Source organism: Urocitellus parryii, chromosome 7 (genome assembly GCF_045843805.1).
Source record: "Urocitellus parryii isolate mUroPar1 chromosome 7, mUroPar1.hap1, whole genome shotgun sequence".
In the NCBI taxonomy this organism is placed as follows: domain Eukaryota; kingdom Metazoa; phylum Chordata; class Mammalia; order Rodentia; family Sciuridae; genus Urocitellus; species Urocitellus parryii.
The window spans coordinates 116,316,590-116,322,822 of NC_135537.1; positions in this window are offsets into that span (position 1 = coordinate 116,316,590).

Sequence of the window (6,233 nt, forward strand, 5' to 3'; positions counted from 1 at the left end):
AGGGATAGGAAGGCAGGGGAAGGTCAGAGAGAACCTGCTTCCAAGGATGCTCTGGGGTCTTCCTGTTCCATCTTCTCCACTTCAGTCTCAGCGTGCCCAAGTGCCACACTTCGGGGCTACTGCACTGGGACGTTCCAGCTCACAGACCAGGTGGGGAGAGAAATGCAAGAGTGGTCAGCTCATAGGAAACTGGATAGCCCCTGGTGGGGAAGAGAAGAGCTTGAGAAGGACCTTGGGCTCTGCATTCTGGAACTCGAGGGGAGGAGAAGGGCCAGAAAAGGAAGAGATAGGCAACATCCAGGAAAATGTGGAGTCCCAAAACCTAGAGAAGAAACTATGTGAAGGAGGGCCACTCAGCACTGTCCTGGGCTGCAGAGAGTTAGGGGATAGGATGAAGGCAAAGGACCCACCCTGGGCTCTGGCCATGGGCAACATCCATGAGAATCCCCTCAGAGAAGAGGTGGCAGGAAAGCTGGGGTTTCACAGAGTGAAATGCAGGGTTGGGATTTTGCTGATGACAATAATAGTGACAGTTAATTATGACTCATAATCCAGTAGGTGTTTATGAAAATTGTTTCATCTAACTATCCAAGCAGCTCTACCAGGTAGGTGGAAACAGGTCCTCCAACCCATTCTGTATTTAAAGAAATGAAAATTAAATTATTTAAATTAGGGTCATACCTATCAGTGGCAAGATCAGGATTCCAACAGAAGCTATTTGACTTACAGCCATGTCTTAAATACTTGCATAAATTAAAGCCTTGCTGTCACCAGATATATGATTCTGGGTGTTAATGTTTCTAAGATTTGGTTTTCTACATTTTTCGTAAAATGAGAATCCTACCTATAGAGTGTTGGACCTTCAGTGGGGCTATTTTCTTGCAAAGTCCCTGACACAGAGCCTCATACACATGGAGGACTCTAGTTATCTAGTATGACCTACTCAGCTTGCAGATAGGAAACCGGGCCCCAGAGTGGCTGGGGAGCGTGTCCCAGGTGCACGGGGAGTATTTAGAGGAAGTCTGCCAGCACCCTGACTTCTGGCCAGTGTACTGAATGCAAAGCACCTCGGACAGCCATCTTTCTGAGATGCTCCCTATCTAGGGACAGATCTATTCTTTGATGCAGCCCTAATGCACTCATGAGCTGCTCAAAATATTCCTCACTCTGGCAACAAATAACTTGCAATGTCATTACCTGCATGATGCCTTTTGAAGCAGCACTGCTCCCAAGAGTGCTCTGTCACTGGAGTGACAGTCCCTCATGTTGTACATCTCCCAGAGGCTGACACTCTGCCTTTGTGCTTTAAAAGGCCCAAGATAGATCACAGGAAGTGCCAGAACACCCCAGAAAGCCGAAGGTGCACTCCAGGCCGTCCTGTGGATGAGTGGGGAAAGTGTCTCATGATGTTTATTTATTTACCTTTTCCATTTCCATCTGTCTCAGCTATGGCCTGATTAGGAAAAAAATTTCCAAAAGATGGAGTTTGATTTTGGATGATTCTAAGTCTGAATTTTACAGGGTACCTTCAACACAGGATCATGGATCAAGATTGTGGAAGGGACTCTAAAAGAGTGTTAGATCAGAGGCCATTATGCTCAGGGCTCTGGGGGTCCATGGGAGCCCTCAAGGCCCCTGGTGACAGGGCAAGCATGGGAAATGATGGGCAGCACATGGGCCTTCCACTGCAGCCCTGGTCCAAGTTATTCTGGCCTTATCTGCTCTATGCCTAGAGCTCAGTGCACACAGGAGCCCCCCATTATTTATGGAAGATACATTCTCAAACCCCCAAGATACGCCTGACCATGTAGAGGACCAAACCCTATATGCTATGCTTTCTCTATAAATACTTATGATAAAGTTTAATTTACAAATGAAGTACAGTAGGATATAGACAACAGGAAGTAATGATAATATAGGACAATTATAATAATGTAATTTAGATAAAAGTTAAATATTTAAGTTTGGTCTCTCAAAATATCTCATTGTATTGTACTCTTCTTGTGACCATGTGAGATGATACAGTGCTTCCATGATAAGATGAAGTGAGGTGAGTGCCAGGGAATTGTGACTTAGCATTTGGTTACTCTGTAAGGGTTATCTGAACACAAGAACTGGGAGACCATGACAGTCATTATGATAACTTGGAGGGCTACTGAGCAACTAACAGGCAGGTAATATATACAGCATGGATACATGGCCACAGGGATGTTCATAGCCCATGCATGATGGAGTGGGATGGTGTGAGAGTTCATCATATTGCTCAGAACAGCATGCGTTTTGAAACTTCTAAATTATTTCTTTCCATTTAAGGTTTTTCAGACCATATTGACCAACTGAAACCATGAAAGTGAAATGGAAAAAAGTGAATCTGTGTGTAAGGGTGAATGAGTAGACTCTTCTGGGGAGAGGGTTCTAGGGCTAAGAAAATATTTAAAAAACATAGGTCTATTTTCTGATCATACAGATGGGAAAATGGAGGTTCAGATAAGGGGACTGATTTGTTCAATGTAGAAGAGAAACTGTGTCCCAGAATTTAGACTATAACTCAGGCCCCAACACTCTAGGATCTTTTGGAGTTTTCCCCCACCCGACTCAACAGGATTACAAGTCGACTTTAATTCTTGACTTCACTTCCAGCACAGGGATAGTAAGCCTTTCTATAAAGATCCAGATCATAAATATTTTCAGTTTTGTGGGCTGTGCAGTCTGTTGCAACTGCTTCGTTCTGTCTCCATAGTGCGAAGCAGCCACAGACAGTCTGTAAACAGATGAACATGGCCAAGTTCCAGTACAACTTGGTTCACCAAAACAGGCACTATGCCAGATTTGTCAGGCAGGGCTGTGGGATGTAGGTGGCTGACCCCTGTTGTGCATCATTATTAATCTCCCTCCCTCCCTTCCTCCCCATCCGCCCCTCCATCCTCCATCCCTCTCTCCCTCCTCCCTTCCACCCTTCCTTCCTCCCTTCCATGCTGGGGATGGAACCCAGGGCCTTGTGTGTACCATAAAAGTGCTCTACTGCTTAGCCGCACACCCAGACCTAAGGTATCAATTTCTTTAGCAGGAAGCTCAGAGAAAAGCCAAGAGATGGGGAGCAGATCTAGTTAGGAAATATTGGGGCTGTGCTGTCTTGGCAGGAGGGAGATGGCAAATTCTGCATGAGATTGTGAGTGGGACCTGAGTGAAGGTTTTAGAAAGAGAACTGTGAGTTGGCCTTGGGTGATGCCACAGGGCAGGAGAGGAAGACCATCTCTGGGAGAGGAGGATGTGTAACGGGGAGGCTGGCCAAGCTATAAGGCTCCTGATGGGGAAGCTGTGTCTTTTGTCCCTGTGGATGATGGAAGCCATGCCAGAGGTTTCAATCAGGGGTGTGACAGGTCTTCAGGCACTGGTGGAGACTGACACCACCCCTCAGGGAATAGGGCAGAGCCAGGTGTTAGCTGCCATGGCTCTGGTGGGAGATGACGGGAGGAAGGCAGCCTGTGGTCAGCATGGCTCCCACGTCCCCACAGAGACTCCCATTGAGAAGCGTCTCTGCCTATGATAAGGGGCACATGCATTGGTTTAACTTATTGATTATCGATTGACTCAGAGCCAGGAGACTTCAATTGAATGCCTGTCTATTTTTCATTAGCTGTACAAACTTGGAAATGTCACTTAGCCACTCCGAGCTTCAGGAGCCTAACCTTTGAGTGGAACTAATATCTGCTGCCAAAGATTGCTCCACAGATTATACAAGATAATGTATGAAAGCTTGACTTGAAATCCCACTTTTCATGTATAAATACATAGCAAAGTGTTTTTCTTTTAATATAAACTGAATTCTCAAAGAGATTAGATGTGAAGAGGGATTTATCCGCCAGTGATGAGCACTGTTCTCGAAGTTGTAATCCACTGTGGAAATGGGGATCATTTAGACATTTCTCATGGATCTTTGGGATGGTCTCAAAGGTCTGAGAATGGATTTTAAGATGTCTCTGAGGCTGGAATTCTAATAAAATGTACATTCCTTGTAAATTACTTTGCTCACACAAAAATTTGCTTTCTGCTACAAAGAGAGATTGCTGCTACCATCAGTGCCAAATGAGGATTGCATTATTTTAAATTTGATTGATGTTGGCCTCTGGTGCATTCCTGAAAGAAATACAGCAAAGTCAGGTAGTTTCATCCTCCCACCCCATCTTGAATGAGTCTTAGCAAGGTGGTTATTGAGTAAACTGCCCTCCTTGAACGTGTGGGAGGTGCCCTTACAAATGTGTTCAGTGTCATGCAGAAGGCTGTGAATATTTATTTCCCCAATTGTTACCGAGAGTCCAATTTTAATTTGTTTGTTCTTTCTCTTAATGCCGAGGCCTACTTTGTCTACCCATTGAAAGTCCTTAAGAGTATTAACAGGGAATCCTCCTAGAATTGCTACTGAGTTTTTAAATGTTTGTGAATTACCCTGGCAGGCTTTTAGTTTTAACTCACATTAAGTAGATTTCATTATTAACAAGCATATGCACAAATTAAAATGAGGCCATTAATATCTCAAATATACTGCATTTTAAAAAAGAAAGCAAGTTGGTAAAAAAACGGAAAACATTAAAAAAAAATTGGTTGCCAAAATAGAGAAAAGAAACCAAATTCAATCATTCTAAGAAAACATACTGTTTATAAGCAAACATCAGGAACAGTGAATTGGACTGAAAACCTGGGATCTGAGTTCATGTTTAAATCAATTTTTGACAAACTGTTTTGTTGTAAGATAGTTTACTATGTGGTCAATTTGCCAACATAATGCATTCAAAGAATTTACTAATGTACCTAAAATGTGCTTATTTTAAACCATTAGATGAAGCATTTTCAAAAACATTTAGAAGATCCTGGCCAAGTTTTGGGTGTCAGCTTTCCTTTTGCCTTTTGAACAAGATTTTTAAATGGCTCATCTTGTCTCTATCACAGTTCTGCATGGCCCGAGCTGAGAGAGGGGTCAGCTGAGCATGGGGCCTGGGCTTCTGGCCTAGTAATGGAGTTACCAGAGACCAGATGCAGAGTGGGGGCCAGGCTGACAATGAAACATTTCCCTACCCACAGTGCTGTGGCACCCCAAGCCAGCAGTCTCTAGCTCTCTGGCACCCTAGGAGGGAACTTGATTCCCTCCCCACTCTGGCTCCATGGAACTGGGCAGACCCTGCTGGCCGAGCGCTCAGCCCAGGAGTCTGCCTCTGCAGCAGGTGCCAGGAGGAAGTCCTGGGCCCCCAGGTTACTCTGGTCTGACCTGGTTACAAATTGCTGGTTCCTGCAAACTTCTTCTGAGGTTTGACCACCTGTCAGAATGGCCCACAGCAGTCAGAAAAGCGGGTCGCTTCCATTTGTCGTTTAGATGTGATGTGTCCCCCAGCAGCTCGTGTGGAAGGCTGGGTGCCCAGTGTTCAGAGTTGGGGCCTTTGGGAGGTTACTGGATCACGAAGGCATCAGTGGTTTGATCCATCTGCGAATTAGTGACTTGATGTGCTGAAGGAAGGAGGTGGAGGCGTCAGGAGGTGTGTCCCCCTGGGGGAAGCAGGTCCGTGGGGTGTGCCCTGGGGGGCATGTTGGGGCCCTGGCCCCTTCTTTTATCTCTTGTCCCTGCTCCCCAGCTGCCATGTGCTGAATAGCTCTGCTCCACTACTTGCTCCCTGCCATGAGGCTCTGCCTTGCCACAGGCCCAGCAGCAGTGGCACCTAGTGACCATGGAAGGACACCCGTGAAATAGTCACCTGGGCCAAGGCGGATCGCTCCTGCTGTAAGTCGATTCCTTGAACACATGAGCATTTGCTGGCTTATTATGAAGACTATCATGAAGGACACAGACAGAAGAGGTGCATGGTGAGGCATGGCAAGCAGGCTCAGAGCTTCCGTGCCCTCCACGTGCACCACCTCCATCAACCCAGAGGGTCCAGACCCTGCCACTGAGGGTTTTGTTGGAGGTTCCATTATGTAGGTGTGATTGGCTAACTCCTTGGCCATTGGTGCCATGCTCGGTCAGCCCTTCTCCTGGTGGAAAATCCTACCCTGTAATCATGTGGCTGCTTCTTCTGGCCAGCAGGCCCCACCTTCCAAGAGTCATCTCATCAGCATGAACTCAGATATGATTGAAGGGGCTTATGACAGTGACAAAAACATGTTCCTCTCACCCCTATGGCTCAGCTGACCCCAAGGGCTTCAGAAGCTCTGTGCCAGGAACCAGGATGAAGAATATCTATGTC